The sequence below is a fragment of the Vulpes vulpes genome, chromosome 2 (genome assembly GCF_048418805.1).
Source record: "Vulpes vulpes isolate BD-2025 chromosome 2, VulVul3, whole genome shotgun sequence".
Classification (NCBI taxonomy): Eukaryota; Metazoa; Chordata; class Mammalia; order Carnivora; family Canidae; genus Vulpes; species Vulpes vulpes.
In genome coordinates, this window is record NC_132781.1 from 152461308 (window position 1) to 152487523 (window position 26216).

Sequence of the window (26216 nt, forward strand, 5' to 3'; positions counted from 1 at the left end):
GTGTGACTTGGCCAAGACCACAGAATCATTAAGTGGCTAAGTTGGGACTCAGACCCAGTTCTGGTGACTCTAAACGTCTTTTTGCTTTCCTTTGCAGTGGAAGAGGGTCTGTTCCCTGCTCTTATCTGCCTCGGGGGCAGGGAACACACAGGCATGGGTTACTTTTCAGAATTAGTGCGAAAGGAGCAGGTTTGTTTGGCCTTCAGAATCTGGGGACTCAAAAAAAATTTAAAAAAAAAATCTGGGGACCCAGCTACCGACAGCGGATAATTTCATCCCTCCAGGTGATAACTCTATCCCCTTGGGTAGGAGAGGGAGGGTTTACCCCTCAAGAGCAGTAAACCCTCTCAGGTTCAGAGGCTGGGTTCGAATTCCAGCTCTGCCGCTTGCTGACTGGGTGGCCAGTCATTTAACCTCTTCCTGCTTCTTTTATCTCATTGTAAAATGACGGTAATGACAGGACCTCACTCATAGGACTAGTAGGAGGATTTACTAGTTAATGTATGTACAGCACTCAACACATGTTTGACACATAGTAAATGCTCAGTGTTAGTGCTTATTAATATCATTATTAAAATGTTCAGCACCATCTTCTCAGAAAGGAGGAGATTGTCTATGTCCATTGCGATAAGGAGAAACTATAGCTCCTGTTGCCAGACAACCTTCAAACAAAGCTCTGGAACCTTACGTCGTGTAGGTAGTAATGCTGAGATTGACAATAATACTTTTTATTAAATTACTAATAAAGTTACTGTTTAGAGTCCATGACAATAATACTATTAAAGTTAACATTCAACAGCTGCTTACTATGTGCCAAGCACTGTGCAAAGTGTTTTGCATTTATTATTTCATTTAACTTTCACAGTTCTGGGAGATAAAAACAATTACAATTCTGATTTTTCGGATAAGGAAACTGAGGCTCAGAGAGGTGAAGTCACTTACTCAGGGTCACACTGCTAGGATGCGATGTAGCTGTGATTTGAATCCAGGCTTCCCTGGCTTCAAAGTCTTCCAAAACAATTAAGGTCAGATGACAATTGGCCCAGTGTATAGACGCTTGCATCAGCTCTCTCCCAAACTTATCTGCTGGATCTGTTGCCTCAGGCTCACCTCCCTCCCTGCTGAGAAGACCATGCACCTTTTATGGAGTGCCATTATGGGCCAGAACGCTTCATACGCATTTCCACATTGAATCCTCACGCCCACCTTGTGATGCTTTATTATTATCCCTATTTCTTAGAAAAGTAGATGAGGCACAGAGAGGTGTGGCGACTGATCAAGGTCACACAGTCTGAGATGAGACAGCAGAGCCAGGATTCAAATCCAGGTGGGTTGGCCTCAAAGCTTGCATTCAAGGACTACCAGAAAAATACATAGACCCTTGGAAATCAGCCTCACTTTCAAAGCCAGGTTCCCTCCCCTGTAACACCTCATTTGTTTAGGCCCCTGTATGAGCTTGGCCCTCCCTCCCCATTGCCATCCAGCCCAATTGGCTTAGATGCTTTCTACACAGTTTCTCTTGGCCTGCAACATGTCTCCCTACCACCTGCTGCCTAGTTAACCCCCATTCACCAACTCACCCTCAGATATTACCTCTTCGGGAAGCATCCTCTGGCCCCACCCCATCCCAACATTCACTTTTATAAACACATTGTACTTTGCCTTCTTGTTCCTTATCACAGCTCTTAACTGTATTTTGATTCCTTTGGTCATTTGTTTTATAACTTACTTCCTCACTAAACTCTAAGCTCCATGAGGGTCTGTTTTGCCCACCATTGTAGCTGTACCACTGGCAGGCTGCCTATACTGTCAGTGGTTAATTTTTTTTTTAATTTTATTTATTTATTCACGAGAGACACAGAGAAAGAGAGAGAGGCAGAGACAGGCAGAGGGAGAAGCAGGCTCCATGCAGGAAGCCCGATGTGGGACTCAATCCCTGGTCTCCGGGATCAGGCCCTGGGCTGAAGGCAGGTGCTAAACCTCTGAGTCAAAAAACAAAAACAACAACAACAACAACAACAACAACAAAAAACCTCTGAGTTACCCAGGGACCCCCTAATAATTTTTTTTAGGTAAACCCTACACCCAACATGGGGCTTGAACTTACTCTGAAATCAAGAGTCATATGCTCTATTGACTGAGCCAGCAAGGTGCCCTGGTGCTTAATAATTTTGTATTTTTATTATTTTTAAAATATTTTATTTATTTATTTGACAGATTTTATTGGATAGAAAGAGAGAGAGACTTCGAGCACAAACAGGGGAAGTGGTAGGGAGAGGGAGAAGCAGGCCCCCTGCAGAGGAGGAAGCTCTGTGAGGGGGTTCTATTCCGGGACCCTTGGATCATGACCTGAACGTGAACCCAAGGCAGATACTTAACCAAGTGAGCCACTCAGGCACCCCTAACAATTTTTTATTGAATAGATGAATATATGAATGGATAGCTACTAGGTATCTACACACATGACTTATTAATTCTACAATTAAGTCACTGAATCCTCACAACTGCCCTGTTGTCCCCATTTTATTTAAAATTTTAAAATTTTAATTTTTTCAGCAGTGATGTGGATGTATATACATATATATATGTATTAGCAGTGATGTCTGTTTTCCCTATTTATTTTAATTAATTAATTAAAAATTTAAAAGATTTTATTTATTCATGAGGGACAGAGAGAGAGAGAGAGAGGCAGAGACACAGGCAGAGGGAGAAGCAGGCTCCATGCAGGGAGCCGGACCTAGGACTCCATCCCAGGTCTCCAGGACCATGCCCTGGGCTGAAGGTGGCACTAAACCTCTGAACCACCGAGACTGCCCCCTATTTATTTTTTAAGGATTTTATTTATTTGAGAGAGAGAGAGAGAGAGAGAGAAAGAGGTAACTCATGAGTGGGAGGAGGGGCAGAGGGAGAGGGAGAAGCAGACTCATCATGACTGAGCAGGGAGCCTGTCTTGGGGCTCAATCCCAGGACCTGGAGATCATGACCTGAGCCGACTGGGCCACCCAGGTGCTCTGTTGTCCCCATTTTAGAGAATACATAGGTGAGGCTCAGAGAGCTAGAAAATGGTGGAGCTTGGATTCAATTTCAGGTCAGGCTGACCCAAAGCCACTGACTTCTGCACAGCACCTGCTGCCTCTCAGCACTCAATGGCCACAGTCACGATTTAAATAGTCATTGGTTGTCAGACCACATGTCCCAATTTGAGCCTGGAGGTCACTGACTCAGCCAGCACTGAGGCTCTTTCAGCACCACACACTTGGTGGTCTCTGCCCTTCTAAAGTCTTAGGCTGCTCCCCTCCCACTCCCATCTTGGCTTCCTTCCTTTCCAAAGAGGGAAAAGGAATAGGAATTACAGCCAAGGCAGCCCTTCTGGGAAAAACAATCCTGCAATGAAAAGAGCCCTGTTCTGAGAGCAGAGAGACCTGGATTTAAGTCTTGGCATGGAGGCTGCCCTGCTGAGGGCCCTCAATGTGTCACTGCCTCTCTGTGTCCTTGTTTGGGATTCTGTCTGGGTTGCTGACCCACCTGTCATCCCCTACTCACGTCCTGATTCTTAGGACCCTGGAAACAGCTGCGGCCTATGGTGACCAAAGAAATGGGGACTGGCCTGGCCCCTGCAACGCTAAAGGGTTGGTGTTGGAAAGTCTTTCTCAGGGGACACCAAGCCTGGGGGGTGGGGGGTGGGGAGAGGTACAGAAATGGAAGACAAAAGATACAGGCTTGACTCCTAGGGTTGTTTCAAATTCCCTGGGTGACTTAGGTTAAGTCGTGGAGTTTTCAATTTTCTCTCCTGCAATAGGAGGGAAGTTTCCGCCTTACAGAGTAGCTGTAGAGAACTAAATGAGAGATTATCGCTAACTTGTGAATTTGTCGCATTGATATCCAGCCGCAGCCTTTTAGAATTAAAAAAAAAACAACAACAAAAAAAACAAAACCAAAAACCGCACATGCACCCAACTCAGGCACGTGGCCTCAACAAATATGCCAGGACAAGAGGCAGACATGACTGCTCCTATTTTGCGGAAGGACAAACTGAGACCCAGGTAAGTCCAGGAAGTTGTCTGAGGTCGCAGAATGAGGTGGCGCCCGAACCAGGGTCCTGCTCACCTCACGCTAGCCCTTCAGAACCAGCTCCTAGTCCCAAACCCCGGACCTCGCCCCGGAAGAACCGTTTAGCGGCGGGCAGGAGCCTCTGACTCACGCTCCCCACCCTCCTTTCAGTCGGGCCTGAGACCCGGGGAGAAGGGACAAAACTACCTGCAACTTGAGGGGTGTCCACAGAAAGTTCAGAGGTTTGGCCCCATTTTTTACGCCAAAAATCCTGGTTCTTTGAACTCTTCCGAGAAGAACCCATCTTTCAATACGCTTTGTACGAGTTTTCCCACTTTCTTCGCTGGGATTTTCCTATCCTGAATTTAGGAGTTGATCCCGCTTCATCTCCACCCCCACTTCACTTGGTTTGCCCCCCCGCTGTTTACTCCGATTGCGGAAGTAGCTCGGGTGGAGCTCCCCAGGCGCTGCCCGGGAGTACGTCTTTTGCGTAGCTATTTAACTGGCACTCGACTCAGGCCAATGGAATGCCCGAAAGCCCCAGGAGGGTGGGGCAGGGAGCCAATCAGGGCCTTTGGCGGGGTGTGGCTGCGTCCCAGGGCGGGGAATCGCGTAATGGCGGACGCGGGCCGGGTGAGCGCGGCTGGGGGCGTAGCGCGCTGAGGGGGGTCTGGCTGTGTGGCGTCCCGGGAGGCGGCCCGCGGGAACAGACCCCGTGCGGAGAAGGGCGGCTGGTCGGCCCCTCTATCTCTGAGGGCGGCCGCGCGCGACCAGGTGAGCAACAAGTCCCCGCGGGCGGGCCCCGCCGTGAGGCGCCGGGCCCGGCCGCGCCGCCACCGCCTACCCCCTGCCCGGAGCCTCGCGGGGGTCCCCGGGGAGTCGGTGGCGCGCCTCCCGCCGCTGACGGGCAGTGGCCGGGCGAGCGGTCAGCGCGGGGTGGCCTCTTACTGTACACTCCCCTCCGCAGGGGTGAGGTGTCCTGGAGATCCCCTCGGAGACTTGGAGGGGGCCCGCAAATCTGCTAGGCTTGGAAAGTGCCCCCAACCTGACCTGGCGCTGCCACTAACTCGCTGTGTGACCTTGGGCAAGTCACTTCCCTCTCTGGGCCTCAGTTTCCCTATTTGTAGAACGAAGGCTTTGCAGGCAGTTGTACATGAGTTGGATCTCTGATGTTCTCGGAGATCTCGGGCAAGTTCTTCCCCAGTTTCCATCTCTGGGCCATGAAGGAATTGAAGTGCTCTTTGAGACCTCTGGCCTGCTAGGTCAGGAGGAGTGGTGGAGAGGACTGTGTGTACGTGTGTGCCCGTATATATGTGTATTGGATGGTTCTGCAGGGTCAGGAGGAGAGTTGGCCAGAGGGGCTCTTCCGTGAAAGCTCTGGATGGACCCCAGACTGTGATGAGGTGGACTCCCGATTGTCTTGATATTCTAGGATCCTAGACCCTCTGAGATGGCAAAGTTTTATACACTAGTGCATCAGAAGAGAGGATAGCATCCTTGGGGCTTCTTGGGGCAATGATTGAAATTTAGGCCCAAAAGAATTCTCGGTGGGTTAGGAATAGGAGGGGGAGCGTTTATGCTGCTCCTACTATGTGCCAGTGCTTATTTGGGCTTATGTTCTTACTGAATTTTTACAGTGCCTGTTGAGAACTTACACATAAGGAAACTGAGTTTCAGGGGAGTTAAGTAACTTGTCCAGGGTCACATGGTGAGGTACAGAGCTTACCAACCATAAGGTGGTTTCCTTTGAGAATCACCAGACAAGGGGGAAGTCATTGTCCACTTAAAAGAAGTTTGCTTTGTCACAACTAGGGGGAGGGGTCTGGTCCCAGACACTTGAATTGACTTATGGCATGGAGACAGGCTGGACCTTGATCTCCGGATTGCTAATTATAAGTGTATTCCCTTTCTTCAGTTTGTAAGTTAGAAAGGACCATTTCTAAATTGTAGAAGTTACTGTGAAGTGTAAAAGGTCAAAACCTCAAAGAACTCATTTTGGATGCTGTCCCAAGTGACCTGTAGTTCACCAACTGTTGGTGTTTAGACTTGACTCTTGGTTCAGAGTGGTGCCAGCCCAGTAGCTTTTCCTCCTCCCTAAGAAGGCTAAATTTTCTTGTGATGAGAGAAATTTTCCATTTGTTCAAATTTCTTCCGATTCTTGGAACGAAAGTTTCAGTACCCTGCCTCTGATGAAGAATAATATTCCTTCCTTTCTTTGTGTTCCTTGTTATCTGACTTCTAGATGAGTGAAGATTTTGGACCTGGAGTCAAAGACTAGTAGCTGGATACTATAAATTGTAGCCCTTAATTTTTTCAAGCCTCAGCTTTTGGTTAATCAAAATGGTAGGACAGGCAGAGTGTATTGTTCTCATGTGTCAATGATAGGGGAAGAAAATTGGAAGAGGAAGTTGCTGAGAAAGAGGGCGTTTCTTAGCAGTGGAGCCAATATGTATTTCTTTGTTTGAAATTCTAAAACCAGAAAAGCAGCAACTGAAGGAGGAAGGAAGGAAAGAACTTTGAAACTCTTCTTGCAGTTCAAATATCTTAGGAGCAATCCCTGTTGCTGTCCGTGTCTGAGGCCCCGCTTTCACAGGAAAAGTCAATTGTAATTTGTTCAAAATTGGGGAATTGTATTCTAGAATGCAATAATTTTAGGTATGAAACCCTCTGAGATAAATTTCTTAAAAATCAGAACATTTTACTGAGTTTGTTGTTTACCAGTGGATGATTCTTCTTTTTTTTTTTTTTAAGATTATTTATTTATTTATTCATGAGAGAGACAGAGAAAGAGAGAGAGAGACTCAGAGACACAGGCAGAGAGAGAAGCAGGCTCCAGGCAGGAAGCCCGAAGTGGGACTCAATCCTGCGACTCTGGGATCACGCCCTGAGCCGAAGGCCTACGCTCAACCTCTGAGCTACCCAGGCGTCCCTTGATTCTTTTCCTCAGTAACCAATTGCAGTCTTTTGGTCTGTCTTAACTATGATTTAAATTAGTGAATTTCAACCTAAGAAGAATTGATTTAGATACTGGATGATGCAAATATCACCGTCACTTGAAAAAACGTAATGGTATGTTTGAGTTTTGACATTTGTTAAAAATCTTTTTGATGCTTCATTTTACAGGATTGTGTATGTGAATAGTTGTTAAGGCAATGAATTTATTGTATGTGAAGATCTATTTTCATTCGCTTTATTAGTTATAAGACTAATAAGACTTAGTATAAGCCTGTTTAAGACTTAATCTTAGTTAGCATACCATATCAAAATACCTTGGGGCCAAAAAAAACCCAAAAAACAAAACAGTTCTTGGGACTAGATATTTTTTTGCATATAGAATTTTTGGGATTTTATTTTGTTATTTTTTAAATTTTTAAAAAAATTTTTTGGGATTTTAGAAAAGGAATATAGTACATGTACTTTATGTTATATAACATCCCAGAGAGGTCAGGGTCAGCACCTTGTAATCAAACACATTCCCATGTGTAGTAAAATGTCAGAATGTTCACACCAACTGGTATAAATAATTACTATCATATCATTTCTTGTCAGGTTTTGCTACCAAATAAATATTTAAGAACTTGTTTTTATAGCCTTTTAGATTTTGGAATTGAAGGGATTGTGGATAAATGGATAAAACCTACATGGATAAATAAGTGTGGATAAAACTTATGTGATGACAAGGACAATTACAAGGGAAAATATTGTAAACCAAACTAATTTCAAAGGCATGAGTCCTAAAAACAGTAGTACATAGAAGACACTTTTTGTGTCTTCTTTCATGTAATTATCATATTCTAATTAATATATACCAATGTACATTTTTCCTTAAATACCAAAATTTCCTTTTAATATCCTCATTGTTCCCTGTTACAGATCTTTGAATGACACTCTACCCCTCTTTTAAATTTTGTTTTTATTTTTTCCTATACCTCTTTTTATTTCAAAGATTTTTTTTTTTTTTTTTTTTGAGATTTATTTATTCATGAGAGAGAGAGAGGCAGAGACATAGGCAGAGGGAGAAGCAGGCTCCATGCAGGGAGCCCGAGGGGACTCCAGGATTCCAGGATTACGCCATGGAGCTGAAGGCAGGTGCTTAACCGCTGAGCCACCCAGCCGTCCCTATTTCCAATCTTTTATTTATTTGAGACAGAGAAAGCCAAAGACAGAGGATGGGTGGAGGAGGAGGGACAGACTCCCTGCTGAGCAGGAGCCTGACTCAGTTTGGGTCCCAGGACCCTGGGATCTGGGATTATTATCTGAGCCAAAGGCAGATTTTTTAACTGACTGAGCCACCCAGGTGCCCCTGTTTTCTCCTTTGTTAAAACATTTATCAGATTGTCAAATCTGATGTTAGACGAATTACAAAACTCTTCTCCCTGCTTGACCATGAGCTTCTTAAGAGCAGGACTGGGTTGTTCATTTTTGCTGTGACTGGTGCTCAACATTCAATAAAGGCTTATAGATGCTGATACTGCTTAAATCATGGCCTCTGTCTTCTTCATTCTTGTAGGTTTTGCTTTTCTTCTAATTCATGGTCTTTTCAGTTCAAATCAGCAAATATTTATTGTCTTCTGAGAGGTAGGTCTTTGTTAGGCCTTGGGGTAGGGTTTCTCAACCTTGACACTATTGACATTTTGGGTGGGATAATCTGTCATTGTGGAGGGCTGTCTTGTGTATTGTGGGATGTTTAGCAGCATCCCTGGTCTTTACTCACTACCCATTAGTACCCTCTTCTCACTAGTTCTGACAGCCAAAAATGTCTCTAGGTATTGTGAAATGTCTCCCAAGGGGCACAATTGTCCCCTGTATATAGAACTACTATATCAAGGGTAGAGGTGGTGGGATCATAGAGGGAAGTAAATATAGACATTCTTAGGTATACAGTCTCCTTTTATTCCTTCTTTCTGGTTATACAATCTCTTGTTTATGACTTTCAGATAAGAAAGAAAAACTAGGGAAACCAGGAGGTGACCAGCCTTAAAATAGCCCCATTATTTTCTTTTTCTGTTCAAATTTTATTTTATTTGGTTTAAATATATTATAGCAGTACAGATAGATAGCTGAATTATTTGTGCAGATCTATGTAAATTTAGTTTCTACCACTGATTAATGGTGTAAAGAACTACTAGACTACTACTACCTTGCATAAAAGATTTTCTTGGAAGAGCTCATAGATGAAAAGAACACCTAAAGAAAAGTCAGCATTGGTTTTGTAGAAAACTTGCCATGACTTGTCAGGATTCTTCTTTGATAATTTTTGAGTTTTATGGCTAAGTTACATCTTTTGATGTTCCTGCATAGATACTTTATAACTCTAAAAAAATTATGTTTAGCTAATGGGCATGTTTTTCTAAGCTCAGTATGTTTTATGATGGGTAGATTGGTCAAGGCAATGGTTCTTGGTCCCTTGGGGCATTCATAAAGTGATTAAAAGTTAGTAGTAACATTTGGGGACTTCACTCGCCTTTGACCAATCTTCCACAATATAACATTATAATCATTCATGTTTTAGTCACCACTAAAGTGATGTTGAATGAATTTTTTCCTGTTCCATTTGAAGTTATGAATGGTACTCTGGAGAATTCAAATGTATAGTTATGAATGGTATCTCAGAATAGTTACCATTTATGCAAATGAAACACACTTCTTAACTTAGAAACCAAACAGAATTGAATTAGAAAAGAGAAGAATAGAAACAAGAATTGTTGAATGCTTGCAGAGGAAATAATGTTCAGATATAGAAATATCAGAAAAATTTGCTTTTCATGATTTCTACACACTAATAAAGAAAAATAGTTTGAGATTGATGGGAGAGGCTATTAAACTTTGCCTATAATATTTTTCAAGCTGTTTTTCTTTTCTGGTGAAATATGGGAGTCTGAGGCATACTCTCTTAGTTGTAAGATTAATTCCAGTTGAACAGAAGTAAGTTTCTTATTTTTAGACTGTAGAAGCCCTTTTAAAAAGAAGCAGTGGTTCAGCTTAGTTCCAATTTCAATGACTATGTGTATATATGCACACATACATATATACACACACGTGGGGGCATATATACACACAAATATATGATGTGGCTTATGGTGATATTTAAACTTTGTGATATTTAAACTTTGTAATTGACATAGTAAAATAATAAAAACAATTCTTTTACTCTCAAGTATTCAAAAGTGAGCCTTTTCCCCCCTGATTATGCCATTGTTGTAGCAAGTACTAACAAGCAATCTAAAAAGCTTTCTCTTAAAAAAAAAAATAAAAAGCTTTCTCTCTCTTTTTTTAAAAAAGACTTTATTGGGTGGCCCAGGTGGCTCAGCGGTTAGCGCCGCCTTTGACCCAGGGCGTAGTCCTGGAGACCCAGGGTTGAGTCCCACCTCGGGCTACCTGCATGGAGCCTGCTTCTCCCTCTGCCTGTGTCTCTGCCTCTCTCTCTCTCTCTCTCTCTCTCTCTCATGAATAAATAAATAAAATCTTAAAAAAATAAAAAGGACTTTATTTATTCATGAGACACACAGAGAGAGGCAGAGACATAGGCAGAGGGAGAAGCAGGCTCCATGCAGAGAGCCCAATGTGGGACTCAGTCCTGGAACTCCAGGATCACACCCTGAGCGGAAGGCAGACGCTCAACCACTGAGCCACCCAGGCGTCCCTGAAAGCTTTCTCTTAAATCATATCTTGAGAAATTGTTGTTTAACTATGTAGAAGGAGGTCTTAGGTCATGCCCATTGATGTTCCTTTCCGTTCACAATTGAGAACTCTAATTTCCCTTTGTAGAATATTGATAGTCTTTAAAGAATAGTATTTCTGGGGATCCTTGGGTGGCTCAGCGGTTTAAAGCCTGCATTTGGCCCGGGGCGTGATCTTCTTTTGTCATAACAGGGCTATTGCAATACTGTTGACTATATTCCCAATGTTGTACCTTTCATCTCTGTGACTTATTCATTCCATAACTACAGGCCTTTACCTCTCACTCCCCTTCAACCATTTTGCCCATCCTTTCAGCCTCTGACCTTTATTTATTTTATTTTATTTTATTTTATTTTATTTTATTTTATTTTATTTTTATTTTTATTTTTTTTTATTTTTATTTTTATTTATGAGAGACAGAGAGAGAGGCAGAGACACAGACAGAGGGAGAAGGAAGCCCAATATGATCCTCATCTGCGATCCCCATCCGCGAGTCAGGGATCACACCCTGAGCTGAAGACAGACGCTCAACCGCTGAGCTACCCAGGTGTTTTTTTTTGTTTTGTTTTGTTTTAAAGATTTTATTTATTTATTCATGAGAGTCACAGAGAGGGAGAGGCAGAGACACAGGCCGAGGGAGAAGCAGCTCCCTACAGGGAGCCCGACATGGGACTCTATTCTGGGTCCCCAGGATCACTCCCTGGGCTGAAGGCGGCACTAAATTGCTGAGCTATCCAGGCGTCCCCTTATTTTTAATTTTTTAAAAAAGATTTTATTTGGGGCGCCTGGGTGCCTCAGTGGTTGAGTGTCTGCCTTCAGACTCAGGTCATAATCCTGAGGTCCTGGGATCTAGTCCCACATGGGGCTCCTTGTAGGGAGTCTGCTTCTCTCTCTGCCTGTGTTTCTTTCTCTCTTTCTGGGTCTCTCATGAATAAATAAATAAATAAGATCTTTAAAAATTTTTTTTTTAGATTTTATTTATTTTAGAGAGTATGGGAAGGAGCAGAGGGAGAGGGATAAGTGGACTCTGCACTGAGCGTAGAACCCAAGGAGGAGCTTGATCACAGGATGCTGAGATCATGACCTGGGTTGGAGTCCAGAGTCAGACTGGCTGGGATTCCTGGGTGGCTCAGCCGTTTAGGGCCTGCCTTCAGCCCAGGACATGATCTTGGAGACCCAGATCAAGTCCTACATCAGGCTCCCTGCATGGAGCCTGCTTCTCCTTCTGCCTATGTCTCTGCCTCCCTCTCTGTCTCTCATGAATCAATCAGTCTTAAAAAAAAAAAAAAGAGAGAGGGACTGGTAACCGACTAAGCCACCCAGGAGTCCCTACCCTTTATTTATTTGTTTATTTGCTTATTTATTTATTTAAGTATTTCATTTATTAGGGACACAGAGAGTGACAGAGGCGGAGACAGGCAGAGGGAGAAGCAGGCTCCATGCAGGGAGCCCTATTGGATCCTGGGTCTCCAGAATCATGCCCTGGGCTGAAGGTGGCGCTAAACTGATGAGCCACCCAGGCTGCCCTATTTTATTTTATTTTATTTTATTTTATTTTATTTTATTTTATTTTATTTTATTTTATTTTATTTTATTTATTTTATTTTATTTTATTTTTATTTTATTTTATTTTATTTATTTTTTAATTTAATTTAACATTGTTTTTAAAGATTTATTTATTTATTTATTTATTTATGATAGAGAAAGAGAGAGAGAGAGAGAGGCAGAGACACAGGAGGAGGGAGAAGCAGGCTCCATGCCAGGAGCCCGATGTGGGACTCGATCCCAGGACTCCAGGATCGCGCCCTGGGCCAAAGGCCGGCGCTAAACCGCTGAGCCACCCAGGAATCCCCTAATTTAAATTTTTTTATTATTTTATTTTATTTATTTTATTATTTTACTTTCCTATCTATTATTTTTACCTCCTTCATTTTTTTAATGAGATTTCTTTCTTTTTGTCTTTCTTCTTTCTTTGTTTGAATTTAATGAGATTTTTTTCTATTTTTCTTTTAATTTTTATTTATTTATGATAGTCACACACAGAGAGAGAGAGAGAGGCAGAGACATAGGCAGAGGGAGAAGCAGGCTCCATGCACCGGGAGCCTGACGTGGGATTCGATCCCGGGTCTCCAGGATCGTGCCCTGGGCCAAAGGCAGGCGCCAAAGTGCTGCGCCACCCAGGGATCCCTTAATGAGATTTTTTAATGGTACAGTTTGCATACTGTGAAATGGACAGAAAGAAATATATAATTAGATGAATTTTGACAAATGTAAACACATGTGTAGCCAGCACTCCAGTCAGGATATAGAACATTTTTATAACCTTCCAGTCTTCCCTCACACACCCTTCCACCCTTCCAATTAGTCCCTACTATTTTAGAGGCAACCACTGTTCTGATTTCTGTCCTTACAAATTAATTTTGCCTGTTCTTGACTCACACCATATGTACTTCTTTGTGCCTGAATTCTCCTGTTCAATATAAAATTTTTGAGATTCATCCAAATTCATGGGATATCATTATGAACCCAGGTCTTTTTTTTTTTCTTTTAAATATTTTATTTAGGGATCCCTGGGTGGCGCAGCGGTTTGGCGCCTGCCTTTGGCCCAGGACGCGATCCTGGAGACCCGGGATCGAATCCCACGTCGGGCTCCCGGTGCATGGGGCCTGCTTCTCCCTCTGCCTGTGTCTCTGCCTCTCTCTCTATCTCTCTGTGACTATCATAAATAAATAAAAATTTAAAAAAAAGAATTTAAAAAAAATAAATATTTTATTTATTTATTCATGAGAGACACACAGAGAGAGAGGCAGAGACACAGGCAGAGGGAGAAGCAGGCTCCATGCAGGGAGCCCGACATGGGACTGGATCCTGGGTCTTGAGGATCACGCCCTGGGCTGAAGGCGGCGCTAAACTGTTGGGCTACCAGGGCTGCCCAGTTAGCATGTTTTAAAAAAAGATTTATTCATTTATTTTACAGAGAGAGACACAGTGTGCATGCACTTGCACAGCGGAGGGTGGGTAGGAGGGAAGGGAGAGAGAAACAGACTCTCTCTCCTACTGAGTGATCCCAAGAACCTGCTATCCTGACCTGAGCAGAAACCAAGAATTCAAGAGTTGGATGTTTAACTGACGAACCCACCCAGATGCCCCACTACCTTTTAGCATTTTGACATATTTTCCTCTTTCTCTGCATTTTGCTTACCACAGCTGAGACCATAGTTTAGGGATTTTTATTAATTTTTTTATTTTTTTAAGATTTTATTTATTTATTCATGAGAGAGACACAGAGAGGCAGAGACACAGGCAGAAGGAGAAATAGGCTCCTTGCAGGGAGCAGGATGCCAGACTGTATGTGGGACTCAATCCCTGGCCCGGGAGGATCCCTGGGGGGCTCAGCGGGTTTAGCGCCTGCCTTTGGCCCGGGGCATGCTTCTGGATCCCCGCTATGTACTCTTTGGTCATTCACCTCATTCTTGAATATCCAGCACCCAACATTTCTTGCATAGTGTGAGACAGTATAGTTCTGTGGTTATGAGTGTAGATTTGGAGTCAATCCATCTGAATTCAAATGTAGGCTTCTTCACTACTAGTTCTTTTTTTTTTTTTTTTTTTTTTACTACTAGTTCTTTTTTTTCTTTTTTTAAAGATTTTATTTATTTATTCATGAGAGACAGAGAGAGAGGCAGAGACACAGGCAGAGGGAGAAGCAGGCTCCATGCAGGGAGTCTGACCGATACCGAGTCTCCAGGACCACGCCCTGGGCTGAAGGCAGTGCTAAACTATTGAGCCACCAGGGCTACCCTCACTACTAGTTTTGTATGTAATTTTGGGCAATGATTCAGCCTCAGTTCTCTTATTTGTAAAACGGAGACCTATGTAATTTTTCTGTAAAATACAGAGCATATCTCCAAGGGTATTAGAAGAATTAAATGACATCATTATTTAATCCATTGCTCAGTAAATGTTGACAGTTGTTAAACATTAGGAAATGACATATATGGTTGGATACATTACCTGTCTAGTCCTGAATTCTGCTTTTGGGAAAGGGATTAAGATTTCAGTTTCAAAATTTAAGACTACATTGCCCATAGTTCATAATTTCTCTTTGGAATTTCTCATGGAAATGTAACCTATGCTTTTTACCTAGACTGTGTAAATTACTTTTTCTTAAATTTTGTACACCTCATCTGAGTAATGAGTTTTACTACTTTACATGCTGGATTGGGTAGTAAGCTATTACTTTTTATTGGTCCTAATAAAAGCAGTAGCTGCTGAGTAGTAAGTGTATACTATGTGCCAGGCAGTGTGCACATTCCTTCTCATAGCAGTCCTTCAGATTAGTTATTTACAGATAGGAAAAGTGAGGCTGAAAGAAATTGAGTAACATGCCCTTGGTCACAGAGTTAATCATGCTGCTACTAGAATTCAAAGCCTTCCTCCCTCCCTTCCTTATTTCCTTTTCTCACTCCACCCCTTTTCCCCCCCACATAAAACTCCTATCTGAGGGGCTCCCTGGGTGGCTCCGCGGTTTAGTGCCTACCTTTGGCCCAGGGTGTGATCCTGGAGTTCCAGGATCAAGTCCCACATGGGGCTACCTGCATGGAGCCTGCTTCTCCCTCCCTCTGCCTATGTCTCTGACTCTCTCTCTCTGTTTCTCATGAATTAAAAAAAAAACAAAAAAAAAAAACAAAAAAAAAAACAACTCCTATCTGATCCTAAAATCTGGCTTAAAAAATAATTTAATATACTTTATTCTTTAGACTTCTCACTGCTTTATAATGTCTAAGATTTGTTGCAGAATCTGTTTACCATTTCACACCCTCTTTGTTTTATATTAAAGTCATATATATGAGTGTGTGTGTGTATATATATATATTAGTGTATGTTTGTGTGTGTGTATATATATTATATATATATATATATATATATAATTTTTTAAAAAATCTGTAAACATACAGAAGTATAGAAGCTCCTCTGGTCTTTTTGGATACCTTTATAGGCCTGCTCTATTTTACCTTTTTGTGCAATGTTGACCACAACTGCACATTCTCTTCTAGGTACAGATACACTTTGGTTTGTACAAGGGCAGGATAATGTGTTCTGTGTTTCCAGAGCTTTCATAATAACAGCCAGCATTTTGTTGCATTTTGTAGCTGTATTCGGGATAAGCCTAGGGACTCTGAAACCCTTTTCTTATAGTGTAACAGGTAGCTTTAGAGCTCATCATCTGATAATTATAGTTTAGACTATTTTTCCATTACTGCATTACCTTATTTTTGTCTACATGGAAGCTATTTTCCACATTTTTCAACACACAACTTTGTATCCTCCTAGTTCTAGCTACTTCTGTAGAGTCATCTGCCAACAGAGAAGATTTCACTAGATAGTTTTTTCTGGATGATTTCTAAAAATGTTACTTGGGTTAGGTTTCAACATCATTCCCTGGGGGGATCCCTTTGTTTATACATCTTTATGTAAGAGGGGACTATATCAGAACTCTCATTCCTGTTTCTTTTTTTTTTTAATTTTTTTTTATTATTTATTATTTATGATTGTCACACACAGAGAGAGAGAGAGAGAGAGAGGCAGAGACATAGGCAGAGGGAGAAGCAGGCTCCATGCACCGGGAGCCTGATGTGGGATTCGATCCCGGGTCTCCAGGATCGCGCCCTGAGCCAAAGGCAGGCGCCAAATCGCTGCGCCACCCAGGGATCCCCTCATTCCTGTTTCTAAATGAATTCTCAGGGTGGGGGGAGGAATTTGTTTTTTGTCATTGTTGTTTTTAATTTCATTAGGTAATCTCTATGCAAGATCTGGGGCTTGAACACACAACCTTAAGATAAAGAATTGCATGCTCCGGATCCCTGGGTGGCGCAGCGGTTTGACGCCTGCCTTTGGCCCAGGGCGCGATCCTGGAGACCCTGGATCGAATCCCGATCCTGGAGACCCTGGATCGAATCCCACGTCGGGCTCCCGGTGCATGGAGCCTGCTTCTCCCTCTGCCTATGTCTCTGCCTCTCTCTCTCCGTGACTATCATAAATAAATAAAATTAAAAAAAAAAAAAAAAAGAATTGCATGCTCTACTGTCTGAGCCAGCTGCTAGAGCGTGGTACTATTGTTTTGTTTTGTTTTTGTCTTGGATATTCTATTCTTGATCTTGGGGTCTTGAGTTTGAGCTTCATGTTTGGGAGTGGAGTTTACTTAAAAAAAAAAAAAAAAGGTAAGGGCACCTGGGTGGCTCAGTTGGTTAAGTGTCTGCCTTTGGATCAGATCATAATCTCAGGGTCTTGGGATCAAGCCCTCCATTTGGCTTCCTGCCCAGCAGGGAGTCTGCTTCTCCCTTTACCCCTCCCTCTTTACATGTGCAGTCTCTTTCTCTCTCTCTCTCTCTCTAATAAATAAATAAAATCTTAAAAAAAAATTTTTTTAAAGATAAAAAATAAACTTATTGGAGCTCCTGGCTGGCTCAGTTGGTAGAGCATGTGACTCTTGATCCTGGGGCCATGAGTTCAAGCCTCAGGTTGGACACAGAGATTACTTAAAAGTAAAATAAATCTTTAAAAAAAATAATTATTGTCTGGCTTATAGAACCCTAGCAGTTTAAATACTTGAATTAATAGTGCTTTTATTTTTATAATACCTTTATTGAAATATTATCTTAAGGGACACCTGGCTGGCTCAAGTCAGTAGAGCATGTGACTTAATCCGGGTGGTGAATTCAAGCCTCACATTGGGTGTGGAACCTACTTAAAACTTAAAAAAAAAAATATATTGTTGACATAAAATAAACCACATCTATTTTTTTTATTTTTTATTTTTAAAAAATATTTTATTTATTTATTCATGAGAGACACACACAGAGAGAGAGAGAGGCAGAGACACGGGCAGAGGGAGAAGCAGGCTTCACACAGGGAGCCTGATGTGGGACTCGATCCAGGGACTCCAGGATCACATCCTGGGCCAAAGGCAGGCACTAAACCGCTGTGCCACCCAGGGATCCCAGACCACATCTATTTAAAATGTAAAATTTAGTAGATTTTGACTTATGTATGTACCAGTGAAACCACCACCATAGTTAAGAAAATTTACATAGCGGGATGCCTGGGTGGCTCAGTCCCAGGGCCCTGGAATCGAGCCCTGTGTCAGGCTCTTTGCTCAGCAGGGAGTCTGCTTCTCCCCCTCTCTCTGTCCCGCTCCCCCTACTGGTATTCTTAGTTGCTTGCTCTGCTTTGTCTCTCTCTTTGTTTAATATAGAAATGAATCTTAAGAAAAAGAGAACCATAATGAACATATCCATCACCTCTAAATGTTTCCTCTTGCACCTTTGTAGTCACTATCTCCTGCCCCACTGCCTTTCTCCCCTGCCCCCCCAACTGGATACTCACATGCAAAAGAATAAAGTTAGAACCCTACCTAACCCTAAGCCTACCTCAACCTACCTTTATGTTAATACATTAAAAAAATAACTCAAAATGGATTAAAGGCCTAAATATAAGATCTAAATATGTAAAAATCTTAAAAGAAAACACAGGTGTAAATCTTTATAATCTTAGATTAGGCAGTAGTTTCTTTCATATGACACCTAAAAGCACAAACCAAGAAAAAATAGGTAAATTGTACTTCATCCAAATTAAAAACTCTTGTACTTTACAGGGCATGATGAGAGCACCTGGGTGGCTCAGTTGGTTAAATGTTCAACTCTTGATTTCAGCTCAGGTCGTGATCTCAGGTTCATGAATTCGAACCTAGCATTGGGCTACTTAAAAAAAAAAGGAGATTTTACTAACAGACTTACTTATTTTTGAGAGAGGAAGTAAGTGCAAGGTGGGGAGAGGGAGAGAGAATTATAAGCAGGTTCCATGATCAGAGTATAGCCTGATGCAAGGCTCCATCCCAGGACCCCAAGATCGTGACCTGAGCTGATATCAAGAGTCACACGCTCAACCAACTGAGCCACATAGGCACCCCAGTATTTTATTCTTTTTGATGCTATTGTAAATGAAATTGTTTTCTTAATTTCCTTTTTGGATTGCTTATTGCTAATGCATAGAAATACAGTTGGAAAAAAAAAGAAATACAGTTGATTTTGTATATTGATCTCATATTCTGCTGACCTTGGTTCTAGAGGGTTTGGGGGGGGGTTTGAGGATTCCATAGCATTTTTTATTTTTTATTTTTTTATTTTTATTTTTATTTTTTTAAATTTTTATTTATTTATGATAGTCACAGAGAGAGAGAGAGAGGCAGAGACATAGGCAGAGGGAGAAGCAGGCTCCATACACCGGGAGCCCAACGTGGGATTCGATCCCAGGTCTCCAGGATCACGCCCTGGGCCAAAGGCAGGCACCAAACTGCTGCGCCACCCAAGGATCCCCATTTTTTATTTTTATTTATTTATATTTTTTTAAGATTTTATTTATTTATTCATGATAGTCACAGAGAGAGAGAGAGAGAGAGAGGCAGAGACACAGGCAGAGGGAGAAGCAGGCTCCATGCACCGGGAGCCTGATGTGGGATTCGATCCCGGGTCTCCAGGATCGCGCCAAAGGCAGGCGCTAAACCGCTGCGCCACCCAGGGATCCCTCCATAGCATTTTTTAAAAAAGATTTTATGTTTTAATAATCTCTGCACCTAATGTGGGGCTTGAACTCAAAACCCTAAATTCAAGAGTCACATGCTCCCCTGACTGAGCTAGCCAGGTGCCCCTCCTTAGCGTTTTCTATATACAAGATCATGTCATCTCAAATAGTGTTTTATATGCTTCTCTAAGAAAGGTATTTAGCACACCTGGGTAGCATTTTCGTTCAGGACCTTGACTTCCTTATAGGTTAAAATGAGAAGGCTAAGCTTTTCTTCTGCTCATTCCTTTTTTTTTTTAAGATTTTATTTATTTGTTCACGAGAGACACACAGAGAGAGGCAGAGATGTAAGTAGAGGGAGAAGCAGGCTCCCTACTGGGAGCCAGATGTGTGACTTGACCCCAGGATCATGGCCTGAGCCAAAGGTAGACGCTCAACCACTGAGCCATACAGGCGTCCCACATTTTCTTATTTTTTAAAAAAAATCTTATTTGTTACTAATGAGAGAACGAGGTAGAGGGAGCACCACAGGGAGAGGGACAAGCAGACTTCACACTGAGCACAGAGCCCAACACCTGGCTCAATTCCACAAGCCTGAGATCACCACTCAAGCTGAAACCAAGAGTTGGATGCTCAACCATCTGAGCCACCCAGGTGCCCCTCAGCACATTTTAGGGCTGGGTTATAGGTCTGCCAACATGCCAAGCTTTGGCTCCCCTAATTTCCCAGTTCATCCAGATGTAAGGCTTTAGTTGCTACTGACTTCCCTGAATTCCCTCTTTTCATGACAAGGCTCTTAGGTCCCTTCATGTCTTTTTCTCCCACTAATCAAGTTCAGTCAGTGCCTTTGTTACCTTTGCCATGACTCTTGTCCCTAATTCTGCTCTCCCTTTCCAGCTCTATTCTCTTCTACTGTGTTTAAGTGTGAGATGTGTGACATCTTCCTAAATATTCTGTAATCTGTAACTCGAGTTGTGTGACTCTCATCACTTACTGACTAAAGTATAAATTCAACCTGTTTAAGATTCTGTGATCTGGCCCTACCTGTCTTTCCAGCCTTGCTTCCCACTACTTTTGCAATAATGTACTCATCTTCATTCCCCAGAGATGTCTCATTATTTTCTGCTTATGTGCTTCTTCTCACATTGTTTGTCTGCCTCAGATATAATACTCCTTGTTTCTGTATATCCAAATCTTGCTTATTTTTAATGTCCAGTTATATTTCTCTGTGATGCTTCTGTGATTTATGTAACCAGAGGTAAACCATAACTTCATCACTTTTTATTTTGTTTTATATTTGTAGACTTTTCTCATTTCTCCTATAAGACTGAACTCCTTAAATAGAAGCTATTTCTTGTATCTCTGAACATCTACAATGCTGGGGCCTTTGCACTTAGTAGTAACTCAATAAATACGTGTTAAGTGAGGTAACATTGAAGATAATGTTCCTAGAGGTAGAAACCTAAATTTAATGGCCTCTTGAGCTGCTAGCCAACCTTGTGATTTATTTTCATAGATTTCGTAGGTTGAAAACTTATTTTAAATTTTTTTTGAGTTTTTTTTAAGACTTACCTATTTATTTTTATTTTTTTAAATAACTTTTTATTTTTTAATTTTTTTAAATTTTTATTTATTTATGATAGTCACACACACAGAGAGAGAGAGAGAGAGAGAGAGAGAGGCAGAGACATAGGCAGAGGGAGAAGCAGGCTCCATGCACCGGGAGCTCGACGTGGGATTCGATCCCGGGTCTCCAGGATCAGGCCCTGGCAGGTGTTAAACCACTGAGCCACCCAGGGATCCCCAAGACTTATCTATTTATTTTAAGAGAGAGAATACTATAAGGGAGAGAGGAGGAGGGAGGGAAGTCCTCAAGCAGACTCCCTACTGAATATGGAGCCTGCTGCAGGGGCTTGATCCCAGGATCCTGAGATCATGACCAGAGCTGAAATCAAGAGTTGGGTGCTTAACCGACTGAGCCACCTAGGCACCCTTGTAGACTGAAAAACTTGTATATAAACTTTTCTCTCAGGGATGCTTGGGTGGCTCGGTGGTTGAGCGGTGGTTGAGCGTCTGCCTTTTTGGTTCAGGTCATGATTCTGGGGTCTTGGGGTCAAGTCCTGCATCAGGCTCCCCACAGGGAACTTGCTTCTCCCTCTGCTTATGTCTCTGCCTCTCTCATAAATAAATAAATACAGTCTTAAAAAAAAACCTTTTCTCTAGTAAATTTTTTGAAAAATTTCAAACATACATAAACAAAAATTTTGAAAAATTTCAAACATGGGGCAGCCCAGGTGGCTCAGCGATTTAGCGCCGCCTTCAGCCCAGGCCCTGATCCTTGGAGACCTGGGATTGAGTCCCATGTCAGGCTCCCTGCATGGAGCCTGCTTCTCCCTCTGCCTCTGTCTCTGCCTCTTACGCTCTCTCTCTCTCTCTGTGTCTTTCATGAATAAGTAAATAAAATCTTTAAAAAAGAAAGAAAGAAAGAAAAATTTCAAACATATATAAACATATATGTAAACAAATAAATTTCAAACATATATATCCTGTATGATGTAATGAACCTCTTTTTTTTTTTTTTTTTTATGATAGTCACAGAGAGAGAGAGAGAGGCAGAGACACAGGCGGAGGGAGAAGCAGGCTCCATGCACCGGGAGCCTGATGTGGGATTCGATCCCGGTTCTCCAGGATCGCGCCCTGGGCCAAAGGCAGGCGCCAAACCGCTGCGCCACCCAGGGATCCCGATGTAATGAACCTCTATATGCTTATTGCTCAGCTTCAACAGTGATCAACCCATGGTCAATCCTGTTTCATCTGTACCACTTCCACTGCTTACTCCCTCACCCTCATTGATTCTTTTTGTTTTATTTTATTTATTTATTTGAGAGAGAGAGAACTAATAGTGGGAGATGGGGCAGAGGGAGAGGGAAAAGCAGGCTCCCCACTGAGCAGGGAACCCAGAGGAGAGGTTCGCCTGGGATCACGACCTGAGCTTCATGAAGGCAGATTCTTAACTAACTGAGGCACCCCTCATTGGATTCTTTAAAACAAATCCCAGACATTATGTCCATACATTTCTCTATGTAGCTCTAAGACATAAAGGATAAGTATTCTTTAAAAAAAGGGGGGGGGGTAGATCATCAGATATTCTATTATGTTCAAATTTCCACAATTGCTTTCTCTCTCTCTCTCTCTCTCTTTTTTTTTTTTTTGCTTTCTCTTTCTTTGTTTCTCTCTTCTTCCCTGCCCCCCATTTCTCTTTAAACATTTGGTGTATTCAAAAGTCCGTTTCCAAAAAAGGTCCATATATTGATTTGGTTTAATGACTCTTAAATCTCTTTTAATCTATAGGTCCTCTTGCCTCCTTTTTTCCCCTGTATCTTTTTGTTGTGAAGAAAGCAAGTTCTGTATTTTTTCCTACTCTGGATTTTGCTAATTGAATTTCTACAATTCATTTATGTTCTTTATCTCTTGTATTCCCTGTAAACTGGTTGTTAGATCTAGAGCATCATTATCTAATAGAGATATTCAGGCCTCAAATTTAAATGTTCTAATAGTCACATTAAAAAGGTAAGAAGAAGAAAAAAAAAGGTAAGAAGAAACAAGTGAAATTTGTTTATTTTTATTTTGTATTTTTTAAAGATTTATTTACTCATTTAAGAGAGAGAACATGCTCATGAGCAGTGGAGAGGGGCAGAGGGAGAAGCAGACTCCCGTTGAGCATGGAACTCCATGTGGGTCTCAATCCCAGGACCCTGGGATCATGACCACCTGATGAGCAGAAGGCAGATTTTTACCGACTGAGCCACCCAGGTGCCCCAAGTGAAATTCATTTTAATAATATTTTTTATTAACACAGTAGTTGTAAATTATTATCATTTCAAGATGTGATTTTTTTTTTTAAGATTGTATTTATTCATGAGAGATACAGAAAGAGACAGGCAGAGACATAGGCAGAGAGAAGCAGGCTCCATGCAGGGAGCCTCTTGTGGGACTCGATCCTGGCACTCCAGGATCATGCCCTGGGCTGAAGGCAGGCGCTCAACCACTGAGACACCCAGGCGTCCCTCAACATGTAATTAACATAAGGATTATTAATGAGAAATTTTACATTTTTAAATTTTATTTTATTATTTTTTAAAGATTTTATTTATTCATGAGAGACACAGAGGGAGAGGCAGAGACACAGGCAGAGGGAGAAGCAGGCTCCGTGCAAGAAGCCCAACATGGGACTCGATCCCAGGTCTCCAGGATCACACCCTGGGCCTGAAGGCGGCGCTAAACTGCTGATCCACCCAGGCTGCCCTTTACATTTCTTTAAATACTAAATCTTTGTGATTTGGTGTGTGTTTTATAGCTACGGCACATATTAGTTCAGATGAGCCACATTCAGGTACTCAATAACTACATGTGTGTAGTGGTTACCTGTCGGACAGCACAATTCTAGAGGCTTGGCCTGAATCCGGTTTCCTGTTTTGGCAGTAATGCTTCATGAGTGGTGTAGTAGTCTTCCAACAGGAGGTTTTATAATGTTCAGATGTCTCTTTTTATGTTGTAAGTGGTCATGGATGACGATTACTTAGCTCTTTTATTTCATTAGATGTTTGCAAGATGATGATATTTTATATTCTTTATTAACTGGAATACTTCAAAAAAGAAAAACTTTCATTTATCAACTCTTTGGTTACCCTGAGGTTTGATTTGTACAGGAAAGGCAGGATAAATGCTTGATTCTTTCTCTATTTCTTTACACGTTTTCAAAATAATGGGTTGGTTCCCTGACATACTCCAAAGGGGATCAGTGAGTTTTTTTTTTAAAGGATTATTTTGAATTTATGAGTTTTAACATATTTGATACGTTTTAATCCATTGTAGTTACTCTTATTGATGTTCAGTTTGTTCCATCTTGGATCTTTGGGGGCCTTTTCACATTGGCTTCTGATTTCTTTTTTTGTTAGAGAGTGCGAGAGATCGAGCATGTGCTTGCTTGCATGGGCACATGCACACACCTGTGCAAGCTGGGGTTGGGGAAAGGTGTGGGGGGCGGCAGAGGGAGAGGGAATATCAAGCAGGCTCCACACTCAGCACAGAGCCCAACCTCGATCCCACTACCCTGAGATCATGACTTGAGCCAAAATCAAGAGTTGGATGTTAAACCAACTGAGCCACCTAGGTACCCCAGCTCCTGCCACCCAGGTACCCCAGCTCCTGATTTCTTCTGACATAACTGCAGTAGTCTTCGATTAGTGTTTCTTGCTTTCTAGTATAAGATGTTATAGACTTTTCTTGTGCATTTCCTATTCTTTAGCCAAAGAGCTCTGGATCCTTTTAGTGCCCACATTATTGGCTCCTTCATTTGGTAAATGAGGAAACTGAAGGCTAGACAAGTACAGTGAACCAGGGTCACAGATTCAGCAGCATAATCTGGCCTAGTACACTAGCCTTCTGGCTCTTAACTCTATACCATGGCTATTTTGTTTTGTTTCCTCTACCTAGTTTTAGGACTGATGGTTTAACTGCATTTGAGTTTCTACTCTAGTTTGTCAGGGGAAGATAGGTTTTGTGGGTCATCATTGGAGGTACAATCAGACCTCATTAATTTGGGCTAATTGGGGTAAATCCTAGTGAGAGTGTTGTGTGTTGTTTTTCTTTAGGTGCAGCTGTTACTTTGAGTCATACGGTAGCTGAAACTAGGCCAATAGTGTTACCAGGTTATTTTGTTAGGTAGAGGTCCTTGTACCTGCTTTAATGAATAGCTGAGAGTGATGTGCAATTTAACTTTAATTGTATGTAAATTAGACTCCTAAAATGCTTAAAAACAGCTCATTAAACATTTCTCCCCGTAATCTTATTTATACTCTTTTCTTAGCCAGTCTTTTCTTTATTCAGGTCTGAATTTATCTCAAGTTGCAAATCTGTGGAGCCTATACTAATATAGGGTAGCCATAAAGTTCAGAAATTTTTAGAAAGGATATTGAGAAAGTGCAGAGGAAGAACATCTGGCAGTTTCAGCCAACCAGAACGTAACTCCTTGCATATAAAAGTAAGCTAGAAGTGCTTTTGAGTGGCAGAGAGCTATCAGAAAGCTTGTTCATTTTACCTCAAAAGTAGCATCATTTTAGGGCCTCACTCAGAGATAACTGTATGTTGAGGGACTGAGGATCCAGTTGTGTGAGGGTTGGCTGTGTTGCCTGTTGGCTTTGTGGCCCAAAGTAAGTCAGTTGACCTCTCTGAGCCTTAATTTATTCATTTATAATGAGGTAATTAAAATTGGGAGTGGTAATATATGTTCTTTTTGCATCACAGACTTCTTGTGAGATTCAAATCAGTTAATTAATCAAATGACATAGTAGATATTCATTGAATTAATGAGAGATGATATGAAAGTGCTTTTTTAATCAGAAATTTTGTATGACCATAAGCATTATTAGAATAATACAGATTAGGGGCACCTGGGTGGCTCAGTCGGTTAAACGTTTGACTTGCTCTTGATTTCAGCTTAGGTCATGGTCTCAGGGTCATAGGATCAAGCCCGGAGTTGGGCTCCGTGCTGGGTGTAGAGCCTGATTAAGATTCTTTCCTTCTCCCTCTGCCCTTCCCCCTGCTCGCTCTCTCTTAAAAAAAAAAAAAAGGAATAAATAAAATCTTAAAAAATAATATAGATTAGAGGCATTAATACATACTAGTGATCAGAGTATGGCAGCAGAAGGAGGAGATTCAAGATGTCTGTCCAGAACTTTATGGTCATTTTACAACAGAAGCATATAGCCCACACACCTCAGGAGCCTCTGACGGCATCATGGTTTCATAGCATAATACCATTGCTGATGTGAAGGCCCTGAGTTACTAAGAAAATGTTAAATTATATTTAGTATACTCTGTTTAGGAAATAATGGATATGCACA

At 41.8% G+C, this 26216-nt stretch overlaps 1 protein-coding gene across 2 annotated transcripts in view; it reads left to right on the forward strand.

Annotated features, from left to right (window-relative positions):
• Positions 1 to 4498: 4498 nt before the first annotated feature.
• WASF2 (WASP family member 2) overlaps positions 4499 to 26216 on the forward strand; it is a 72581-nt gene continuing 50863 nt past the window's right edge. Inside the window, exon 1 of one of the 2 annotated variants that reach the window (XM_026014324.2) lies at positions 4499 to 4824. The gene's annotated coding sequence lies outside the window, so the exon portion shown is untranslated. The remainder of the gene's footprint in view (positions 4825 to 26216) is intronic. The other variant, XM_072750649.1, reaches the window with a different exon arrangement.